The sequence below is a fragment of the Thunnus albacares genome, chromosome 10 (genome assembly GCF_914725855.1).
Source record: "Thunnus albacares chromosome 10, fThuAlb1.1, whole genome shotgun sequence".
NCBI classification, from domain to species: Eukaryota; Metazoa; Chordata; class Actinopteri; order Scombriformes; family Scombridae; genus Thunnus; species Thunnus albacares.
The window spans coordinates 33,086,826-33,108,077 of NC_058115.1; the positions used below are offsets into that span (position 1 = coordinate 33,086,826).

Here is a 21,252-nt window from a genome sequence, read left to right on the forward strand (position 1 = left end):
CACGGCAGCCGTGCAGAACATGCATCACCTGACTGACAGTATGTGAGGAGCTGCCTCTGCAGCCAGGAGCCCCCGCCGCTGCCAGGACGCAATTAGCATCCAGCTGAGCCACAGCATGCTAACTGCTGGCTCCAACACAAATATGATTTTTACAGAGAGATCACTAAGAGGAGGAGGAAGACACACTCCCAGATATACAAACTCTTTCAGACTGATCATCTGAAGGAGGGAAATTAATCTCTTAGTAACTTGACTGGACTAAATAATGGAAAATTCACATATATTCTAGTTCCAGGTCGACAAATACTGATGCTTTGCTACTCTGTCCGGAGTCGTGATTGGAAACGTGACACTTGTGGTTGGAAACAGGAAGCAAACAGTTGTTTTCTTCAGCAAAGTCGTCTCTGCACGTTTTGCCATCGTGGGTTTACATTTACATTACATGGATATCAGTTTGCTGGAGGTTTTATCAGCCAACCATGTGTTTAGCGTAGCTTAGCATAAAGACTGAAAGCAGAGGGAAACTGCTAGCCTAGCTCCATCATATATGGGGGGAAAAAAATACACTTTCCAACCTCTCCAGAGCTGTTTTTTTGAGAGTCTGTTGTAAAGTTTTATAAAGTTAAAGGACTTTTTCAAGACTGTTCATTTTGGAAAATTTTCAAAGTAAAACACAGTTTTGGTAAATGAGCACATTTTTTAAAAGTGAGGATATTTTGTCAGTATTTAGTGTTTTACATTAAGGTGCCATTAAAGCCAGTATGAAAAAATTATATATATTTTTATAATACGGCTGTATGAGTCGACAGTGTGTAATGTGTTGGTTGTAGCTCGTAGTGATGAACCTACAGTGACTCTGCAGCTCCTCTCGGCTTTACGGAGCTTTATAGTGAGTTTCAACTCATTGTTTATCTGTCCGACTGTAACATTACTGTCTTGGTTCACTCTCAGCGTTCTCATAGCGTCGTTTTCGGCCGCAGCAGGCAGCTGTTTTTAGACAAAAAGCTCTAAAAAGCCGCTGTACACTACCTGCTCAGCACCAAACGGCAAACAGACACAGTTAGCTGTAGACTAGTTGGTGAACATAGTGGAGCATTTAGCAGCTATTGAGCCAGATATTTCCCTCAGGAGTTGGTAGAGAGTTAAAAACAGAGCTAAAAGAGAGTGAATATTGGACTTACATTCACCAAGTGGACAGAAACACGACTCCACATGAATTATAATGTTGCTCCGTAACTGCTGGATGTGGAAATAAGCAACCGTTTGCTAACAAGTTCAACACATCAACTTAAAAGATGATGATGAGTCAGAGTTGTGTTCACGACATGTGAACAAAACATCAGTTAATGCAAGTTTGAGTAAAATACTGAATAGTTCTTCCACAGTCCAAAGTGATGTCTTCAAACTATTAGCTGACCAACAGTGTTATAAAACAAAGAGAAGCAGATGATCCTCATATCGAAGCAGTTAGTCGATTATTTATTCTGTAATTCGCAGCTACTTTCAGTCCTGCACAACTTCGACAGATTAAACGAAATATAAAAATCCTGACAGAGATTTTACTTTTTGCTGCACTCACGTTTCAACAAACACTCCCAGATACCTTCCTAACAAAATACCAGCTATAGATAAACAGGACAACACACACACACACACACACACACACACACACACACACACACACACACTGGAACCCAGCTGGTCGTCCTGCAGTCTAAGAGGACGAACGGAAGAAAACAGACGGCGGGAGGAAACGGAGGGAGACGCCCTCCGGTGGAGTGGCCGTCCCCGCTCCTCCAATCCCACCTTCACCTCATCCGTGAGTTCCAACCGCCCATCGCCGCGGTGATCGTGGAGGCTCGGGGGCCGCTGGCTGACGGTCGGAGGGAGGATTAATCGCTGTCGGGTGGCAAGGCATCTGCTGCTCGCTCGCCACCAACTGCTGCTGAAACATGATTAAATGGCCTCTTCCAGCTAACATGTGGAGCTGCCATGGCTGCCTGCCTGCCTGTCTGTCTGACTCCCCGTCTCACTGCTGCTCTACTGCTTCCTCTCTGCCTCTCACCTGCTGGACTTGGCTGTCTGTCTCACTAAGTTTCTGTCTGTCTTGCTGCTTCTCTGATAGCGTATCTATCTAACTTATCGACTCTTTCTGTCTGTCTCTCTGTCTGTTACTCATCGTTGCCTGTCTTCCTGCTTTCCCATCTGTCTGTCTCTCTAAAGCACCTTCTTTACTGTCTAACTTATTTCTTTACTGCCTGTTTTCCTGTTTGACTTCCTGCTTCTCTTGTTACTGTTACTGTCTATATGTATTTCTTTAATACCTCTTAAATATGTGTTCAGACTGTATATAAATATGCAAAATATCTCCTTTCCGGGAGCGGCCATCTTGCTTGTGTGACGTCATTTGGAGCCAGAATCTGCGCAGCAGAGTCGGGCGGCGGGACGACGGCCCGCTGGAACACGCCCCCTCAGCCATCCCGCTGCCTGACGGAGGTTTGAGAGCAGATGTCACCGCTGTCAATCATGACGGCACACCCCCTTTCCTATATCGTCAAATAACTAATTGAAAACAAACCTACAAGAAAAATGTGCACTTGTACAAACATCAGCATGATAAGAACTACCTGAAATGACAGAAACCATCTTTGAGAAAAATTTATTTGACGTGTACTTTGATTTTTTTTTAGTTTGGCTCATGTCCCATCCGCTAACATGGAGGGGGCGGGACTTATGACCTATACTGCAGCCAGCCACCAGGGGGCGATCGAGATATTTTGGCTTCACTTTTGGGGAGCCATCATGACGTCCATCTTTATATACATGGTCTATGGTTCAGACAGAACACACGAATGATGAACGACAAATTCAAGAAACGGCACGATTGTGTAGAAAGTCAATGAAGAGAAAGAAAAAAAAAGATGTGAAATGACACAAAGATGCTGTCCAAGCGAGTTGAAGTAGTTTCAACTTGACTGAAAAATGTGCATGTATCCTTCTCATTTTAACACATTTAACTAACACCAAACCCTGTGATCCATTCATGAGCATGAGAGACTGTAGGACTCGCACGTTCATCTGCAACTTGAAACAGTATTTTGACTGTTTTACTGCCTGCTTTTATTCATTGACTCTGTTACTGTCTGAAAAATGTCTCTACATGTTTATATTTCCATAATGTCTGCCTTCCTGTTGGATTACCTGCTTTTCTTGTTGCACTTCCTTACAGTCTCGCTTCCATCTTCCTGTTTCACTGCCTGCTTTTCTTATTGATTTTCTTACCGTCTGTCTCGCTACACGTCCGTCTAACTTTCCTCCTTATTTCCTGTTTTCTTGTTTACACGCCTGAATAACTTATCGACTCTCTTACTGTCTGTCTCTCTGTCTCACTGCTTTGCTGTATTACATCCATACTTCCTGTCTGTCCTCCACTCTGTCTCGCTTCATATCTGTCTGACTTATTTCCTTAATGTGTATCTTCCTGTTTGACTACCTGTATTTCTCTGACTGAGCCCTGATAGAATCTGATAAACTTCCTGTTTAAACTTCTAAAATATGTTCTGACAACTTTCCTTGTCAGAACATTACACCAAATTCCATAATTTTAGATTTTGGACTGTTGGTCTCGTTGGGGCATCTGTTTTCTGATGTAATATAAGCCAGACAATTATATCGAGCAAATAATTGGCAGATTAATTGATTATTAACCAAGGTGCTTTTGTTGCCTGAAGCTAACCACAGATGGACACCCGAACATCCTCCCTACAGCGCTGGAACGATACAGAAACACAGCAAAACATGTTTGTGAGCATAATGCAGGTAGAGATTATTTGGCTACCACAAGGTAATTTTAAAAACAAATTAATATGAGTGTGTTTGCACTCAGAATACACATTTCATCAGCCTTTCCTGTCTGAAGTGTATATCTCTTTGCTCTCAGTCTGTCTCTCTCCATATCTACCTGTCTCCCTGCCTGTCTGCCTGCCTGCCTGTTTCTCTCCCAGCACTCCCCGTCTGTGTCTCAGCCCTACAGCAGCTCCCGTTGTTTCAGTCTAAAGGTCTCGGTCGTCCTCAGAACACAACACGCTTCCATTTGTTCTAACTGGCCTGTTTCTGCTCTCTGCAGCTCAGCATGCTCAGCTCTAAACTGTTGTTTCACCTGCAGAGATTCTTTCTGCTCTTGGCAGCTGACTGCACTCGCAACCTGCGAGGAGTTTACAAAGACACCAACATGGACACCGGTGAGAGCACACAGAGCGAGTCTGTCCTGATGTAAACTGTCCTGATGTCACACTCGGAGAAGATAACACGTTTCCTTCAGCTTTCAGTTGTAGCTTGATAGATTTTGTACTGTTTGTTTAAGCAGTAAGGACATTCTCAGACTCTGTAGTTTTGTCTTTTAACTTCCTGTCTACATAGAAGTGCTGTTGTGTAGTTGATTTGTGCTGCATGTGATCACCTTGTGCAAATATCTGACCGGTTTTATATCACAACATACAGCTTCAGTTAGCAGCTTCTCGTGTTTAGCTGCACTGAGCGTCACTTTCAGCAGGTTAAATACCTTCTGCAAGTGACTTTATGACAAAATGAAACTTGTCTGTTGTCAGTTTTTGTGTTTGTACTCGACCAAAGATCATTTATGAGAGAGGAGGCTCCACTCTGTAACACTGCTGTGCAATCAGAGTGTTTCTATAGTGTTTAGTGTCACATTCTCCAGTTAGACATTATACCATGATCTGAGTGAATGTTCTTTTCCGATTGGCCGGTAGGTGTGCGTTAAAACCCAACCTGTAACCATAGCAACATTAAAGAGCACAGCTGTCAAAGCTTACTCATTATGAAGTTTTGAAGAACGGGATGCAGCAGAGGAAAAAGAAACGGAGGAGAAGAGAAGGATGAGATTAATACATAATGTCCTAAAACAAAAGAAACACCGATTTGGAGACAAACTCAGTTCAGGCCGGCGGCGAGTACAGTGTGGCAGGTTGTCATGACAACGGTAAGCTCTTTCTTCGCTTAGCGTCAGGTGGTTCTTCACCTTCACGTCCTGCCTTAAAACGCGTTGATTATCCCTCGCTTCATTCATATCAGATCAACAACATGATCGACTTAATAGTTTTGAAACAGGACTTTCAGTATTTGGATCAAGTAGTTCCTGTAAAATGTTTCCCGAAGTCAAACCATGGATTAATTATTAATTAATGGATATAATATTACATTGTCAATTCAGTCAACTCTCATAACTCAATCATACAACTGTCTTGAGCCTGTCAGATGATGTGAATCGCTCGAAAATCTTAATCAGTCAGACGGAAGAAAATACTGAAGTTTCATGTAAGACGTGTGATTGAAACAGAGACACAGATGAATTCTCACTGTGAGTCAACTGTATACCGCAGCCAGTAGTTTTAGGGTTAATGATATCCAGGTCATCTAGGTCGTCAATGCTTAAACATAGAGGCAAGTTTTTTCTATAATTTCTTATGTTTAGATTATACAGTGATGTCAGTAAATCTGTAATCCTGTCAGTTTTTCACTTAAATGACACAGAGTCTCTTCGGTTTGGATGGTTTTACTCTCTAAGTGTGGTACGAAGAGAAAAGCTTAAGTTTAAATAAAACCCTGAATGCTGCGCAGTTTTTTTTTTCTTATGAAAGATCAGAGGAAAGTTGAGTCTGACTCTTCCAGCTCTGACAGTCCTGAGTTTTCTTTACAGGCTGCCATTTCATGCACAGAAGGCGGCCAAGGACGAGCTGGTTAGCGGTCTTAATGTGAGCGATCCGCAGTCACTCTGACGGCGAAATAAACACTTTTAACAGGGAACCTTGAGAAGTTCTCGGAAAGAATGCAGGTTTTTTTTTTTGTTTTTTTTGTTTTTTTTTTCTTTACGGCTTTGCCCTTGTCTGAGCTGAGTGTCTGCTCCACACCGCGGAAGACACCTGCCACGGCGAGGTCAACGCCCCCGGCAGCCTCCACGCCATCAAAACCCTCAAGCAGAAACACAAAGAGGCTTCAGGGAGCACGCTCAGTACAGGCCAAGAGAGCGCACTCTGCCCGGGTTTGGTCAGAGAGCAGCAAAAATACAAATTATCTCAAAATAATGATCAGAATGGAAATCACATGAAAATTCTCAGGGAATGAAATCGATGTCATAACTCTTCCATAAGTCTCTGATCAGCTGACACAGTTTTGAATCAGTGTTTGAACACAATTCCTGCATATTAGTCACAAAAGGAATGTAATTATATATGTATTACATCCAAAGATCATAGTGTATCTATAGCTATTACCTGCCCTCTTATATGGAGGCTCCAGGTCATTGTGTTTCCATGTCTGACGGTAAAGTTTGCACCTGCGTTTCATGTTCGGGTGTCCGAAATTAACTTTTTGACTCACCTGCCGAGGAAGCTGGGAGATGAAAAATCCTCCAGACAAGCATATTTTTTACCAGCCAACATAATGAATTGCCTTTTTGTGTCACATATACATTTGTTTCAGTATATTTCATTGAGATAATAAGATAAACTTAAAGAAGAGGCCAGAGCAAAATCTGAGGCAAAATAATTTCAGTTTGACAGAACAGTACAGTTATAGGCCTGTTAATCAATACAGCTGTCTACACTGCTGGCTCATGTGTAACATGCGTTATGAGCACATAGCCGCAACCCAAAGCGTAGTTTTTAGGCTTCAGGTCTCTTTGTCTCCATTTTACACGCTTATTGTGATTGGGCTCTGAGCATTTCCAAAACACGAGTGACCTACGCTCAACACTGTACCTGAACACCTCCTCTGTAGACTCACAGACAGAGAACTCGCTGCTGCTGCTCTGCTGTGTTTTCTGTGTAAACTCACTGTCAGAGCATCTCTCAGTGTTCTTATAGTTTCGCGACACTGTTTTTACGCTTGTAAAAAACACATATGGTGCGCATGTCTACACTGTAAAGGGACAAACATGAGTAATTTCCCCTGAACCATCATGCCAGATATTTTATTATGGGCCTATTTTGGTACAAACGTTTACCTGCCAGTGTGGCAGAAAGCCTTCCGAAATTTATTTACCAAACAGAAAAGCTATTTATATCTGGCACTTGGCGGGTGTTAATTTCGGCACCTGTTTGGGTGAATATGGTACTAACAAGATAAAAACATGCTGCTGATGCTAATTAAAGCTACATTCATATTTGATTAAAGGGGTTGCAGCAAACCCACTGGAGGTAAGGTCTATAGGTATGTACACCAGGGTATGTATGGCAGTATAGATACTGATAGAGCTGCAATGATATATAATAGCTGATTAACAGAAACTATTTTGAGAAAAGATTAATCCTTCAAGTCAATTTTTTAGCAAAACTGCCAAATATTTGATGATGAGGTTTTCAGATTTGTCACTTTTTCTTGTCTTATATTAGAGTAAATAGAATTTCTTCAGGTTTTGGATTGTTGGTTGGACAAAATAAGACATTTGATGACGTCACCTTGGGCTCTATGAAACTGTGATGGGCATTTGTCACAGTTTTTTTTGATGTTTTAAAGACAAAAATGATTAATTGATTAATCAAAAACAATAAGAAAGGTTAATCAATGGTGAAAATAATGTTAGTTAATGTTAGTCTAGATAGGGGAGTTCACTGATGCTAAATGGTTGTGCTTTAAAGTCCAATTGAAATCACATTTTTGCAGTTCAAAGTAATGTCAACATGTTTTTTTTTAATGTTTTGTGAATAGTTTATTATTATTATTAAAAGGAAGAAAAAAAGGAAGAAATGTTCCTTTTTCCTGTCAGAACAAGAAGAGACAAAGTAAACAAACTGCTGTAGCTACAAGTCGTGGACAGACAATGTGTTGCTAACAGGGATTTTAAAGAGCAACGACTAAACCAGCATCTAACGGGTCCATAGTGACATTTGCAGGTATGTTTACTGCTGTTTAATGTGCTGCAGCTGAGCAGCTAATTAGCTGTCTAGCCTGCTAACTGACATTAGCGGTGCACTTTTCCCTGGTGAATGTTTGTTCAACAAGTTAAACTGCAGGACAAGACGTGTGTTCATGTTTGTTAGTTAGGTAAGAAAGAAACTTTAGCAGGAAAAGCTAATGTGTGTTGTTGTTCAGAGTCTTTGGCTCTTGTGTTGTGTAGCAGGATGCAATCAGGCTCAGTGTGACCGTCTGCTCTGCTGATGATAAATGACACCTTATCACTTTATACAACATTTGATTTGCTGTATGGAAACAAGTTCTCACAGATGATTAACAGTAATGATGCACTGATGCAAAAGTAGGCGGTGCCATCATGAAACAATAAAAGGAAAAAAAAGTATAGCATTCATATAAAAATGTTTATATTGAGTTGGATATCATGCTTTTCATAATAACAGCACTATACATAAAAAGCTGCACTATATGCATTAACCATAATTTCCCTGATAACAACCTGATAGTTCATGATAAATGTTGTAAAACTGTTATATAAAAATGTCTGTCAACAACCTCGAGCCTTTAAAGTCAATAAATAATATTTTTGTTTCCATCTTTACTACTAAGAACGCTGTCTTTTACTGTATTATCTTTAACCAATGATCAGCTCTTTTTAGAAGAATTATCTGTAAATAAAAACAGATTAAATTATTACTTTTTTTTTTACCAAAAAATGCAAAGAGGTGGAATAAGCCCTGAGCAGTGACTGCAGGCTTCCTCACAGGCTGCATACGGCTTCCACCAGGAGGATAGGGCCTGGGAGGCGAAACTGAGGGCAAAAACTGTCAGGAAATAACTTACTACTGCTTTAAAAAATGAATAGCTGTGAGCGCACAGTGATAACTGAAGGAGACTCAGATGAACATATTAACATTTTGAGCTTCTCTCATCTGGATGTTGGCAGTCGGACAATGAAAGGACGATGTGTAGAGAGATTTTATTAAATGAATCAAACTGCAGCTGTAAAAGTGAGAAGGACCTAAAGTGTTCAGTGTAAATTACACCCTTGTTTGTAGATACTGAAATGTGTCTGTTGTGTCACAAGGAACAAAAGCTGCTCCAGAAATGCTTCAGAGGACTCTGTCATTGCGGATTTGGTGCTCTGGTGTTGTTATTGTTGTAATGAGCAGTGACTGGAGGCTGTAGTGTGCTGTGGCTGGTATTGAACAGTGTGTGTGTGTGTGTGTGTGTGTGTGTGTGTGTGTGTGTGTGTCGATGTAGGAGCTGAAGCTGCTGCTGCTGCTCTGTACAATAAATCCTCCCTCTTGTCTATCTGTCCATCATACCTGCCGTCTTCTCTCTCTCATCCTTTCATCGTCTCTGCAGCAGGCTGAGTGGGCAGCAGCAGCAGCAGCAGCAGCGCTTTGCTCTTCACGCCACTCAACGGGAGCATGGCGCCCCCCAGAGGCCGATCCCTCCACCTCCTCCTCCTCCTCCTCCTCCTCCTCCTCCTCCTCCTCCTCCTCCTGCAGCAGTGGGCCACATCATGAATATTTCACCAGGTTTAACTCCACTTAAAATATGCATTCTAATTGGGCCTAAGTGCCGCAGCTCCGCTCTAAGTAGCTTTCCAGATTTTTCCCCCCCACTTTCCTCTTTGACACGTTTCACATGCTTGATATTTTCTTAATGTTGCTTACTAATCTGGTTTCCCCCCCCCCCAGCTGAACTTTTCTGAACCTCCTCTCATTTCAGGGATTCTTCCGGTTCGCAGTCGAGTGGTGTCGTGCGACATGAGGCACGGGGGAGACGGGATCCACCTCGGTCACAAGACAGATACTTTCAGGGCTGCAGTGGGTGTTTAAAGCTGCATCATGTACATAAATTAATACTTTTGACTCAAAGATAAAAAGTCAATTTCAATTAGTTTTTACTGCTGTCTGCGGTGTATCTGCCTGTAGCCTGAGTCAATCCTTTCACCTTAAAGGGTTTACTGCAGACTGATGTTTTTGTTGTTTTTAGGGGAACATCTGGGAAAGACGGTGGTCTTGTTGTGCTGAAGCCTCATACTTGACCTGGGCAGGTAGGGATTCTCGTGACTGTCTGCCTGAAATGAGAACATCTTTGTCCTGCAGCAAAACCAAAAACTTAAAATCTAGTATTTCCAGAAACTGTGCCCAGCTTCTCAGAAGCAGAACTACAAACATGGCTCCACTGCTCTCTTCTTCTCTGTTCGAGCTGCGTGCTACACCCACTGTGGAAACACTGGATTTAAATGTTGGTTTTGTGATGTAGTTAAAGTATTGCAGTAAAAGTACATAAGTATTATGAGCTTGATGTAGTTAAAGTATTGCAGTAAAAGTACATAAGTATTATGAGCTTGATGTAGTTAAAGTATTGCAGTAAAAGTACATAAGTATTATGAGATTGATGTAGTTAAAGTATTGCAGTAAAAGTACATAAGTATTATGAGCTTGATGTAGTTAAAGTATTGCAGTAAAAGTACATAAGTATTATGAGCTTGATGTAGTTAAAGTATTGCAGTAAAAGTACATAAGTATTATGAGCTTGATGTAGTTAAAGTATTGCAGTAAAAGTACATAAGTATTATGAGCTTGATGTAGTTAAAGTATTGCAGTAAAAGTAGTGGTTTGGTCCCTCTGACTGATATATTATTATATATGACATCATTAGATTATTAATAGTGAAGCATCAGTGTTAGAGCAGCATGTTACTGTTGTAGCTGCTGGAGGTGGAGCTAGTTTACACTACTTTATATACAGTTAGCTAGTTTAGTCCAGTGGTTCCCAACCTAGGGGTCGGGCCCCTCCAAAGGGTCAGCAGATAAATCTGAGGGGTGGTGAGATGATTAATGGGAGAGGAAAGAAGAAAAAACAAAGTTCTGATACACAAATCTGTTTTCAGTTTTTTGGACTTTTTTCTCTAATCTTTGATTTTTTTGGTGAAATATTGGATCATTTGAACATTTACTGGAATGAAAGCATGTGTAAGTACAAATACTTCAGTAAATGTAATGAGTTACTTTCCACCACTGTGTGTATCTCAGTCTAATTCCTGGGTTTTGTATGTCTACTGTCCATCTCAACCAAGAAACTGTGATCAGAAGCAGAGTTTTAGAGCACAAACAGATGTTAAATATTCGCCTGTGAATAAAAGTATAAGATGTTGTAAAATGGTGTTTGTGCGAGTCTACCCACCACTGCAGCTCTGAACACAAACACTCAGCTGAGTAACAGCACGCCGAGAACAAGCTGCACCTGAATTCAACATTCATTTGAAGACCATCGGGTCAAATCTGATGAGGAAGAAGTGTTTATTCAGGTCCCAGCATGTAGGCACGCTTCATTTTCTGGCTCTATAATTCCACAATCATTTCTGTAAATGGGAACTTCATTTTGCTCCTATTTTTAATAATGACTTTGTGGAAATTGTGGACCCAGAAAATGAAGTGTCACAGAGCCTCTACAGTATGATGCAGCCTGATGAGGACGATGAAGAGGAGGAGGAGGAGGAGGCAGTTTTTGGCTGATGCATTAAAAACATCCTGCAGTTCAGAGGATGTTTGGAGCCCACACACATAATCATAAAATCTATATGACCCCACAGTGAAGAACATTACAGTCTAACATAGAGCGCAGGATCATCAACAGTATCACATATCTCAGGAAAAAGTTGTGTTTGTTCTGTTTGTAGTTTTTATTTCAGATAAAAGTCAATTATTGAGCATTTTAACGGCTAACATGAAGTTAAATAAACTCGCAGCTGCTGATCCTTAATTCACACGAGACACTGAACATGTCTGTAGGTATGATACAAATCTTATTGTCTCAAAAGACAGTAGATGTTTTAGTATTTTACTTTGCTGTGTGAATAAAGAAGACGTCTGTATGTGGTTCTCCATCAAGCACCGGTATAAGTTTGATGTGATTGTCCATAACATGAGGAACTTGTTTCTTACACATGCAGAACGGTGTTAAACGTCTCAACGGGTGAAGAACACGGTTTATAGTTTAACATCTCACAGTCACCAATAATCACACATCATGTCCTGTACAAACCTCCATGTTGCTGTTGTCATGTGAAAACTTCTGTCTCTTGCTGCTAAAATGTCTATTTATCAACTAATTATTGTCTTCTTAGCTTAAAAAGACTTATTGTCTTAAAACCAGTGCGGTGAGATCATTTCAACCTGTTCAGATATTTTCTAGGACCAGCAGACGTACAAGTAAACCAAATAAAACCAATGAAAATAGATTTTTATTGGAAACAGAAGGGAAAGGGACAAATAGAAACTATTGACATCAAATTTGAAGAGCACTGGTTGCCAGTATGAAGGTACTCATGACCCCTCGTTACAGGTTCCTCTCTCAGATTGTTTCATTTGAGTCCTGAAGAGGTAAAACTCTCCACTATTTAAAAAAGGAAATAAACAGACTCTTGGGTAACCGTTCAGGGGTCAGATACGTGAAACTGTCTATGTTCAGGACTAAGAACACGTGCGTTATGCTTTCGTTTCATTAGATTTATAAAGGTCTGTGTATGCATGGTTCTGTTTTGTCATTCGAGTCTGATTTCCACTCCCACTGTGAGCCATTCATGGATGTAAACACACAGTGTAGACTGCAAAAAAAAATCAATCAATCTTAACAAAGTTTTAATATTTGGAATCGGTCTCTGACCTTATTTTTACATCTGCGACTCATCATATCAGCGTCACATTGCTCTAGAAAAACGTTGTGTATGTCAAAAGGCGTCAGGTTGGTCTAAATCATCAGGATAAACAGGCCGGGGCGTCCACAAACTTTTGGCCGCATGGTGTATCTGGATATAATTGAGGCTTTAGGTGTAAATTTAGGCCTTAATGAGTCACAACTGCTGCAGGATTTAGACACAAACACACAGCGACCACATTGTTATACACACACACACACACACACACACACACACACAAAACACACACACACACACTCCAAATTTCAAGCTTGCTTTGTTCCATCACACACACACACACACATACACACACACACACAAACACACAAACACACACAAACACACTCCAAATTTCAAGCTTGCTTTGTTCCATCACACACACACACACACACACACACACACACACACACACACACATACACACACACAGAGAGAGAAAGAGACTCACTGTTGGTTTCATCCTCGCCCGTCGCGGTAGTGACCGAGCAGCTTTGATCCTCCTCTCCACTACATCTCCCTCTCTCTCGCTCTCTGTTCTGAAACATAATGGATGGCGGTAAGGCAGGCGCAGCGCTTTGTTGCCATGGCGATGGCAAAGGAACTAATAACCTGGTGGAGAGCAGATAAGGCCGTGAACAGAGAGAGAAAGAGGAAGAGGGGACGGGAGGATGGAGACAATGAAAGACGAGGTGGTGGTATGGGGGGGGTGGGGGGGGGCAGCAGAGTTTTATTACTGTGAGTATGAGTATTATTACTGTGAGTACTACAACCTGCACTTATATTTGAACCTACAAATGTCTCGTAGCTAAAATATAACGTCTGTAGCTGCTGATTCTAAGACCGTGTTACCATCCAGCTGCTTCAGGGGCCCCGCAGGAGACGTCTTCCTCCTTTCAGCCCCAAAACCAGAGAACGTGTCGAGCAGCAGCTCCCACGTGTTGAGGTTGAAGTGCCTTTAAGTGCCACCGATGGCTGTTAGCTGCTCCAGCTGACTCCCATTCAAAAAGCCTCGACTTCTCTCTAGAAATACTGAGACAGTCATTGTTTTAAACGAGTCTTTATGGTCTCAATCTCTAAATTCAGACCCTCTAATAAGTGTAAATTATTGCTCCGTTAATAAGATTTGAAAGCTTATAGTAGCTTTTATGTCTTGCCATGCGTGTGTTGATTGACAGCTGTGATTGACAGTTGGCTCACCTGCTGAAAAACAAGCCTCTAAAGAATAATGTTATAATATATATAATTGCAAATCTTGGAGTTTAAACGGCTCTAATATTGTTTAGTCTGTAAAACTGTTTATTCAGTCAACAGTAATAGTTTACATGTTAATAATGTAATTTCAAAATTCCACTTACAAACAAACTTCATAATTCTCATATCAGAAATGTTCTAACTTCTATTCAAAGTCATTATCCAAACTCCTTTTTTATCATCAGAAAGTGACATTGCCTCACATTAGCAGGGATGTTTGGACTGAATTGAACAGATTTTTTGTTCCCAATAAAAAAACATCATATTAAAACTTTACACAGATAGAGTTGCTGCAATGAATTCATTCACAATTTTAGACCCGATGTTTCCCCTTTAGGGAGGAATGATGACAGCGTCACTGCTCATACAGACACCTGACTGCTGCTTTATAAGACAAGCCTGAAAAATTCTGAACTCGTCCTTTAAGGTTTTAATGATGCAGCCTGATTTAGTGAATCACCAGTTTGAAACTAGTTAGTACAAAGAAATGTACACACCAGCTGAGTGATGGATTATAATAAACTGGTGAAACAAAGTGGTGACTGTCTGAATCACCAGTTTCAAGAAAATCATGTTTTTTTTTCCTCTTCCGTTTAACCGTCTGATCTTTGTTGTGCTACAGTGAAAGTGCTGAACTGAAGTCATGTTGTGTTAAACTGTTCCTTTCAAACTGAAAGCAAATGGATGTGAACCTGCTCACTGACGCACGAACACACTGAGAGGGTCAAGAAGGCGCGTGTGTGTGTGTGTGTGTGTGTGTGTGTGTGTGTGTGTGTTGGATGTACTTTGAGGTGTGTTTTTACCTCTCAGACGTCTTCCCGCTTCTCATTTGATGTCGATGTTTTCAGAGCACTTCCAGGTGAAACGCTTTTGTCGCTTTGATCTCCGCCCTTCGACGCCATCGTTCGCCTGTTGAAGTTTGTGTTTAAGCTCAGCTGATGGAGTTTACAGACGCTGCAAAAATCCTACTTTACCTCTGCTTCACACTCACCCAAAAAAAAATTGTGGTAATTTGCAACACTAGATACAGTGAATCAGAGTAACGTTCTGAATGTAGATTTCCTCATAACTTCAGTTACAGGTCATTTATTTGGATGTCACTTGATTATACTAAGTTGCATGTGATGGTTTAACTTAGTATCCTTATAATAAATATTTTACTTATACTGCCTTTCATTATTATTACATTATTACATTAAAGATAATAGGTGCCCACACATAAATATGCTATTGCAAACATACTTATATTTATGGTTTTCACACTGATAGAAATCTTTATCTGTAACTTAAGTGTGCTGCTATTGACAGCGCTGTGCGAGATTATTATCTTGAATATGACTGTTGAGAATGAAAGGCAACTTTTATATTTATTACGAGATGTTTATTTCTTTCAGTACGTAGGTCCTTGTTGAGGTCATGGTCACCTGTGACGCCTCCACCATGCCTGCAACACACAGCGTCAGCTGTAAGTATCAGTCCTCTCTACTTGACTTTAAACAGCTGATATTACATTGTCTGTCTTCAAAGGATAAAAAAAATAATTAAAGACTGATATCTATATTTTGAGGTGTTGTGCCTTTGTTCCATTTCCTCCTACAGATGTTACATAATAGTATTGTCAACATAGAAAACTGAGCCACCCCTTTTTAGTTGTTAACATTATATTTTTCATTACCTGAAGCATTTATTACACTCATTTATTTTCCTCTCATATTGACAGTGTGGAGACTATGAGAAGAACATGCTGCATGTCACTTACATTAGACATGACCATCCAGAGGGAGGGGGGGTCGGGGGGGGGGGGGGGGGGTCGGTCTCTGTGTTTGATTGACAGCAGTTAGCAGGCTGTCAACTGTAATTTACACCGTATGAACGTAGATAAAGTAAACAAACTGCTGTAGCTACAAGTCATGAACAGACAATGTGTTGCTAACGGGGATTTTGAAGAGCAACAACTAAACCAGCATCTAACAGGTCTGAAGGGACATTTGCAGGTATGTTTACTGCTGTTTAATGTGCTGCAGCCGAGCAGCTAATTAGCTATCTAGCCTGCTAACTGATGTTAGCGGTGCAGTTTTCCCCAGAGAATATTTATTTGGTGGCTCGTTCAACAAGCTGCAAGGCAAGATGTGTGTTCATGTTTGTAAGTTAGATCAGAAGGAGACTTTAGCAGGAAAAGCTAATGTGGGTTGTTGTTGTTCAGAGTCTGTGGTTCTTGTGTTGTGGAGCAGGATGCAATCAGGCTCAGTGTGACCGTCTGTTCTGCTGATGATCGAACAACACTTTATGAAAAGATTTGATTTGCTGTATGGAAAGAAGGACTCCAGCTATATAAGTGGATGATGGAACATTAATTAGCTGAAATAATGTAAAACTATTTTTCCCTTGTTGTTTCTGATTTTTTTCCTCCAAGGAGAACACAGGGCACATGATTTACAGAGCAGATATGTTGCTATAGTGCACAAAAAAAAAGGTTTAATTTCAGTTAGACTTTTAAATTAATTGATTTTTGTCCAAAGGTCTGCTGTCATAAACGTTGGGGGGTCTGAGCATCATATAGAAGAAAAAAACAAACTGTTCATATTTTAGCATTAATACATACAAAATACATACAGAACCACACTTATTTTGTAGAATAACTATAAAATGTGTGATGTTTTTCCAACATATCCATTAAGGCTGTGTGCATTTGGGATATAGAATATTGATGTGGATGTTTTTTTCTGCCTACACAACAGTTTAAGTTGTGGACCAACACAGAGTTTATTGCACCTTTATCTAACCCTAACCCTGGAGTCAGAGGACAGAAATATGCATAAACACACTTTTTGGCAGATTTATAAAACTGTGTATACATTTAGTTCACTTTTATAAATCTCACTTACTGTGAAACATCGTAATTTATCATCGCTAACTTATTTTCTTGCAGGATTCATTTGGATTGGTTGTATGAAGGTTTGCTTTCAAAGAGTTTTTGGCAGATTGGAGGTGATTTTGGACGTGAATGCTTCTTATCTTAGCTGGAAACTCTTGTCTCTGGTGCTTTTTCTAAAACATAATACATGATGAAACCTTCTACATGAGCAATAAACTCAAACTCCAAACTTTTGGAGCCACATTTCTATATCACGAAGCATGTCCTGTTCCCTCTTTGTCCCTGCATGTCCTTGCATGTATTCTTGTAGTATAAAAGGAGACAGATAATCCTCACAGTAAACAAAGAGAAACTTCCAGACAGACTGTTATTTTTCTTCTTCTTCTTCTTCTTCTTCTTTCAGGCAGTGAGATCACTCTCCTCTTTCTCTCTCTCTCACCTGTCATTCTGCACCACGTAATAATAAAAAAAAAAAAATCTTAAAAAAAGAAAGAGATTGAAAGTGAGAGGGAAATGTCAAATATTCTCGGTACGGGAGGAATCACTGAGATGGTGGAGTCTATTTCTGACCTCGGAGGAGATGTGAGATGAACGTTACCGCCAAACCTCTCGGTGTCGCGACCCGTAATCGTCCAATCTGCCGAGCGTCGGTCGGGTGGAGCGAGCGAGCGATGAGCTGTTTGTTGTTGTTCTGGGTTGGAGGTCGAATGTGTGAATAATCCAGTGCTGCGCTGAGTGCCAGCCTGATGGCTGATATCCAGATGCTTCCAGCTCATCACACACAAACAAACACACATAAACACACAGAAAAAGACCTTTCCCTTTTATAAATATGCAGACTGGCAGCCGCCTGAAATATGAAATATACAACTCTGAAACACACAATATAAAATCCTACTAATGGGGCCACCCAGGTTACAGTGTAGTGTTTTTCTGTGTCATTGTATTCATTATACCAAGTGAACCCACTTTAACCATTTTACTGAGTATACTCCTCACACCATCATACTGATTTTACCCAGTATACCCAGTATACCCACTGCACATTATATTTAATGAACCTACTTCATCATACCAACATATTGCTATATTACATTTATTTACACATTATTACAGACTATTAGAGTGTACTCTTGTACCCAATATACTCATTTTAACCATTATGGCAGGTTTACCCACTTTACTAATTGTACAGTTATACATATTAAACCCATTTAGACCAGTATACCCATTATACCCACTGCACATTATATTTAATGAACCCACTTCATCTTATCAACATATTAGTACATTACATTTATTTATACATTATTACATACTATAAGAGTGTACTCTTGTACCCAGTTTACTCATTTTAACCATTATGGCAGGTTTATCCACTTTACTAATTGTACAGTTATACATATTAAACCCATTTAGACCAGTATACCAAGTGTACCCGCCTAACACCGTTGCCTATTATATCCAGTGTACTCACACCCACTTTACCCAATGTACATGTTATAAACATACCTGCTTAACTCCATGTAAGCACTGTACCCACTTTACTCACTTTATATACACATCAAGCAATTAACCAATTACTGTATAACAATTCTACACATTACTCTAATATACCCAGTGTCCCCATTTTGTACCATGAAATTAACTTTATTAACTGTGATTGGTTTACCCATTATACCTACTGTAGTATTCCCACTTTAGTCACTGTAACTATTTACCCATTATACCTATACTAAGTTAAACTAATATATCAACACCCATTTTACCAGTTATATCCAGTATTACACTCTGGCGAGGGAGAAGGTTTGGTGTCAGTTATAGTTTCATTAAATGCACTGAAATTTAAGGACCTGGTTGATTTCAAAACTATTCAAATCACTTACAGAGTAAAAAAATCAGTTAATGAGGACTAATGCAAAACTTCACTGTATCACAACAAAGGGAGTTAATCTATGGGACAACTGTAGTGAAGAAACATTAAGTAAGTTAACAAATCATTAAAAATAACATATTGAACAGATAATCAGTAAATTTTAATATTTAGAGTTGATCTAACAGGAGCCAAGTAATCATTATCTAATTAATAATGAAAAAGGATCATTAATATTGATTCTTGCACTTATAAGAACAGCAAACAACACAAAGTTCACTTCTGTAGTTTCATCATTTTCCAAACTGCCTTTCAGCATCAGATCCAGTCTGGGTTCATTCAAACTGTCCTTGCACACGTTCATGGTGTCCTTTTTCAGCTCAGTCAGTATAACTGATCGTTTTTATCAATTTATCAAAATATAAAGCTACTAGGATCCCAAAATATACAAAAAATGACACAAATGTCTGTAAAAAATGTACAAATCTTTAGTTATAATCACTCAAAACGTGATTATAGAACAGTTGTAAAAAATATTGTTTCACTACTGAGACACACAAACACAGCAAAAACAAAGTAAGATAACTGTAGAAATGTCTTATTAAAAATGTTTTATGGTCTACAGACATACATCAGCACTTTATACGGCTTTTTTTAAGCTTGTTTCTACACGATATCTAAATAAAGTTATATTACTGTCAATAAAACACACACAGTGTATTCACAGATGAAAAGACAGTCTCCAAAAGGGTTAAAGCATCATCCCCTTGAAACAAGCGGTAAAGCTTCCAGCTGAATCATTCGTATGTTCGTACCGTTACGTTCCTTTAACCATCACAGAAACAATCAATAAAACAGCAGCTGGTCTCGACAGTTTGGATTGTCAGAAGTAAAAACAGACAAAAAGCCAACAGCAGCAGCAGCAGCAGCAGCAGCAGCAGGAGGATTTCTTTCACTGTAATCTGTCTTCAGGAGGCCTGGAGTTTCAGAATCAGTACTGAACACGCAGCACTGACAGCAAAACACACCGACATATTATCTACTTTCTGATAACACAATGAGAAAAATATTCAGCGGAGCGGATCAACCTCTCGCCTCAGCATTTTCTTTTTTTTTTCTTTTTCGACGCCAACGTTATAACAGCCCCGGTTCTCCTTGCCCTCCTCTTCTGTCTCTTTCTCTCTCATTCTCTGTGAAAGGGTCCAGAAGTCTCTGAAATATTTAACACACATTACAATAAAAAAAAAGGTGCATTTATTTCAGCATGTGTCTGAGCCAAAAACTAATGAAAAGATTCCCTGACTTTGGCATTTGAAAGAGAAAAATGGGAGCTTTCACCGCTGCTATTTGTTCACCGTATCAAAGAGCCGCAGACGTTTTTTTTTTTCCTTTTTCTTTTTTGGTCTCATTCAGCCTCATCTGAAATGAGTTTGGTACTTACACATGTAACTATCCAAATTCAATTTTCTGTGGATATTTCTAATGTAGTGCATACATTAAAAAAATGTATTTGCACATAAGCAGCAAGAGCTGAATAGCTTGAAAAGAAGAAACTCCTCCAGTGGAGCTTATTACCCTCATGCCTGGACTCAGGCAGGGAGCAATTAATCGTATTTTTGCTTTGGGTTAGAATACTGATTTCCATCTCTGCACACAGGAAATGTAATATTTTCAGAGTTGGAAATTCATCCAGTAGTGGGTACAGTTTGGCTCTGAGGCTTTCTGCTCCCCGCCGAGCTGAGTGCCATAAAATAATGTGAGAGGAGCTGGAAGACAGAACGGCTGCCGCTCAGCTGGACGCTGGATGTGAACCGACTGTCTGACTGACTGTCTCTCTCTAGATGTTGGGTTTATTAATGTGATGTTACTGTGGTGCAAAGGGGTATTTCATAAAGTGTCTTGCTCATTTATATTATATTTTTATAACAATGTGTGTAACGTTGGTGTGATGAACCTACAGAGAATCGTCAGTGTCTCTGCAGCTCCTCTCGGCTTTACGGAGCTTTATAGTGAGTTTCAGCTCGTTGTTTATCTGTCCGGCTGCACACTAGTTTAGTTTTAGGATGGTTTATATCAGGAAACGACTATGATCAGGTTTAAAGAAACCAACTTAGACTATCTGTAAGAAACGAGACATGAAGGTCGTCTCTGTGTTACAGTCCCTCAGTTTGTTGTTGTTGTTGTTGCTACGTCACTGTTTCCTCCTTTGTTCCTGACAAACAGGAGTCATAATTCCTACATTTTTTCATAAAATCTTCTTGTTACTTGATCAAAAACATATTGCGGTTTTTCTTGGGTGGACACTCTCATCAATTGCTAATTGCAACATCTTTTAGTTACAGGTTATGTTAAAAAAAAAAAAAAGCCTCATTCAGGTCTGGAACAGTCTCTGTGACAGTGATGCTACAACTCATCAGTTACTCATGCTAAGTTTCTAAATCTCAAAACTCTTTCTGTGTCTTCTACATGGATCAGAAACTCTTGATGATACTTTTTAGCTGTTATCTTTAACCTGAGTATCATCAACAATGCAAAAAAGAATAAAAAAAAAAACAAAAGCAGGCAGCTGTTTTCAAAGAAAAGGCTCTAAAAGGCCGCCGTACACTACCTG

The 21,252-nt window shown here is 39.9% G+C and overlaps 3 long non-coding RNA genes across 4 annotated transcripts in view; 2 read left to right on the top strand and 1 right to left on the bottom strand.

The window, feature by feature from the left end:
- The first annotated feature begins 9,004 nt into the window (after positions 1-9,004).
- Positions 9,005-10,159, top strand: LOC122991060. Its single transcript, XR_006405520.1, has 3 exons — positions 9,005-9,473; positions 9,667-9,764; positions 9,934-10,159. It is a non-coding gene; the product is annotated as an uncharacterized LOC122991060 (long non-coding RNA).
- Positions 10,160-13,094: 2,935 nt separating this feature from the next.
- On the bottom strand, positions 13,095-14,884 carry LOC122990834. Its single transcript, XR_006405492.1, has 3 exons — positions 14,697-14,884; positions 13,492-13,671; positions 13,095-13,178 (listed from the first exon to the last, which is right to left on the bottom strand). It is a non-coding gene; the product is annotated as an uncharacterized LOC122990834 (long non-coding RNA).
- Positions 14,885-15,009: 125 nt separating this feature from the next.
- The window catches only part of LOC122989814, an 18,892-nt gene continuing 12,649 nt past the window's right edge, over positions 15,010-21,252 (top strand). For both annotated transcript variants that reach the window (XR_006405174.1, XR_006405175.1), the window contains exon 1: positions 15,010-15,358. This is a non-coding gene — a long non-coding RNA (uncharacterized LOC122989814). The remainder of the gene's footprint in view (positions 15,359-21,252) is intronic.